The following is a 3,900-nucleotide window of genomic DNA, read 5'->3' as shown; positions in this document are numbered from 1 at the left end:
GTTATTCCTAGCGGATAATTTTTAATCTGTATTTAAATTATTATATATAAATATAATATATACATACATAAATAAATACATAATATATATATATATATATATATACATATATATATTTATATTATATATAATAGTAGTGTAGTATATATATGTATGTATGTATTATGTATGTAGTAGTGTATGTAGTATATAGGTAAGCTGGCTTGTACCCTTCCCATTTATAAATATTATGATCCTCTGCCCAAAGGTTGCCTGGAAGAGATCGCTGCTTAGCGATAAGGCCGCCTGTTGCACCTCATGCAACTTTTTTTTTTGTTTAAAAATTTTAATTTTTAGTTTTAAGTTTGGGTGCAATAAAGTGTCAAAATAAATAAATAAATAATATAATAATAAGATAATATATTTTAATATGCACGTGATTGATTTAAGGGATCTTCTCTACCATTATAAGTATAATTTAAATCGAACATCTAAAACATATGTTTATAGTGTTTACTATACACGAGCAAGGAATAAGATCTCCATATATTTATTTGTGATTCGGCGAAATTAAAATGTTCCCATTTATTTATCACTAAGCTAAAATAGCCTGTCTAAATGAATGAAAGTGAATAGCCTGTTAAAGTCCCACAAGAAAGGTCTCCTCTTAATAATGCTTGGAGCTTATGTCGCCATGCTATTCCAATGCCGGTTAATATATAAACATGAAGTTGAATTTTATTTAACACATGCAGATGTCGTCACGATGTTTTCCTTCTATACACTTGAATAAAATCCCAAGCTTTATTATCTCTTGTATTTCATATTACAAGCATATTATGTTTATGTACATTGTTAACTATATTTACGTAGCGGTACAATTCGCACATTTCGGGTTCTGTATAAGACCCTGCTGTCATCCCATATCTCATACGACCTCCATCTCTCGACGTCATTTATACAACAACACGACACTTTTCTTTACAATACTAGATAAGTCACCTGACTTTACTGTATACAAAATAAATTTAAAAATATATATAGCTGATGCTTTTTATAACATCATCAATCAATATGCAACTTGCGTAGTCTTCAGTTCTACAAAACAAATTGCCACTTTATCGCAATCGATTCGAAACGTTATCGTCGCTGTTTAACCGTTTTCCTATTCTAGTAACTCAACGATGCAGTTGTGGTTCAAGCGAAGTTGGATCGGAATAGAATCGGGACTTGGCCCTCTGGTCGATTAACCGCGAATGATTTCATTTGAAGGAGACATTTAATTATTAATATATTATCATCATTATCATATCAACAGCCAATCATTGTCCACTGCTGATCATAGGCCTCTCCTTTTCCCTTTATATATTGTCACTGCTTTAATAATAATTATAACATATTTCGTTTTATTATAAGAAGAACCACCTTCATAAATATAATATGAAAAGAGCATATTACTTTTTTAATGTAAAATCACAAGTGCGTATTTTCAAATAATATATTTTGACATCCGATTTAAGAAAAGGTTACATTATATATATGTGTGATAAGATTATGTACAATATAATTTATATTAAATAGATTCAGCTAGCACTACATTTTAAAATAACATAGCTACACACTGAAATTAATTAAATAGCAACAAAGTAGTCCAGTAAAATTAATCTACGTCGAAGTAATTAAATCGCTGCAGAGACGAAAATATGTCAAGCTTTTATTAAAAAGTATTAAAATATAACAACTTAATGATAATATAAATGAAAAACATCGCTCTGTAGGTGTAATCAATTTTTTGATTTAAAAATTTTCCGTCGCAAGAAAAACAGTCATTGCATATTCAAAATGGCTTCCAAATAAACATTTTGCGGGCGACCGTTCTATGGGCGCATTATTTCAATAACGCCTGCCATAATTGGTTTCGCGCGTCAAATTTTCACGTGGTAGCCATGAATTACAAATTCGTGGAATGTTTCTAAAGTGTTTTTTTATTTAAATTGTTAAAATATGACTTGAATAGCAACTTTTTGTTTATATATTTTTGTTTAAAACATCTAACTTGTGACAATTATATTTTTTACAGTTTTTACTTCTAAGTATTTAAATTTGATTTTATCATTTATAAATATGTTTATTATTGTTTCTTCATGTATTTATCAAATAAAAAAGTTTTAAAACAAATCAAATACTATATAATAGAACAAAAAACCGGTAAAAAGGTGACAAAATGGAGGAAGCCTTAGCCCAGCATTGCAAGATTTACGGGCACTTTACATTAAGCAATTTTACCACAGATTTAACGATGAATAATTTTATCATATGTAACTTTTGTTTTGTCCTACAATCGGCGGCAATCTCAAGACAGATCAGCCAACTGCGCAAGAAATATTATAGTGCACAAGTGTCTGCGCACACAGGTGCACTCTCTTTTCCCCAACTCTCATAAACCGATGGATGGCCATCTGACACGACCGGAAAGAATTCAGACGCAGGACCAACGGCTTTATGTGCTTTCCAAGGCACAGGAGTGTAAACACTTCCATCTTCCAGACTTCGGGCTGCTATTGAGAATTTTCGACAGAAAAACTCAATAACTTTTTATTGACCCCACCTGATCCGGGGATTTGAACCCCGGACCTCCGAGTCTGCGGCCTTAAATGTAGCTACTAGACCAATGAGGCAGTCAAAAATCAAAGTTGTTTTTGCCTACATACGTTACACTTAAACAGTGAGTGCTGTTACAAACATCGAAAAGATAGAATTACACATAAAAAGAACCAATAATTTATTCTAATATACATTTAAATTCCGATCTTTTGTTTTAAATTTTAATTCAAAATTTTATATACCTATGTACTGAAAAGTAACCAATATTAAAATTAATCTTAATAAAAACACAAATAATTACTCGTACTAGACCTTTGTTTTCTGAAGTTAAACAGGAAGAAAAACTGCGTTCAGTAAGCAAAATAGAAGACTGAAACTAATGGCGATTTATATTAAGTTAATATATAATTACAATATTTATTTAATAGATTCATTATTCGACTTTACAATATGCAAACCTAGATTCTAGACCAAGATCCGTTATGGTTACAAATATATAAAGATATGTCACTTTATTTACTAATATTTTAAATGTTATATGCTTTTATATATGCAAATACACTACTTTCATTTGTTGAAAGCAAAATTTTGTAAAGGAATATAAAACAAAGTCAAGTAATCAATTTCGTTGTTGAAAGTTTTTCATCGAAAAAGTAAAACATGACATACAATATGGCTATCGGATGAAAATTTTTGTAGGTAACTGTTATGTTTTTAAAATATTTATTGTAAAGACAATGCCGTTGACTTTAAAAACTAGATAGTATTTTTCGATGCTAAAAATCATTTAATTTAAAGGGTCAACAAAATGAAATTGTTTTCAAAATATAATATAAGTTATACAAAAATTCCTTCTTAGATTACAAATAAAATAATATGGACGCATGGTATGCAAAATAATATAACTTGTAGGCACGGGTGTTTACACACTTCCAACTTCCAGAATCCGGGCTACTGAGAAGTAAAATTATTTTAATACAATTCACTTTATGACTTGAGAAAACAAGATTGACATACTTAAACATTATATATACAATACACGAGCGGCACACGAAAATAAAGAACAACCAATTAAACTACTTACTTACAATAACGTGGGTAGGACAAAACAAAGATGCAATATTATGTCTATTATTGTCTGTGTTAAACAGCAATTAAACCTAATCGTCTTTAGCTAATTTACATATTATAATTTTTAAAAAGAATGCAGTACAATAATAAACTATAATCAAATTAAAATGTAGAATAATAGAATTAAATGAAACTATTAAAAACAAATGCCTTGAAAACTTTTTTAAGATGTGGTGTTTTAATGTT

Source organism: Nymphalis io, chromosome 12 (assembly GCF_905147045.1).
Source record: "Nymphalis io chromosome 12, ilAglIoxx1.1, whole genome shotgun sequence".
NCBI classification, from domain to species: Eukaryota; Metazoa; Arthropoda; class Insecta; order Lepidoptera; family Nymphalidae; genus Nymphalis; species Nymphalis io.
The sequence above is the reverse complement of the archived record's forward strand: the minus strand, read 5'-3'. Positions refer to the sequence as shown.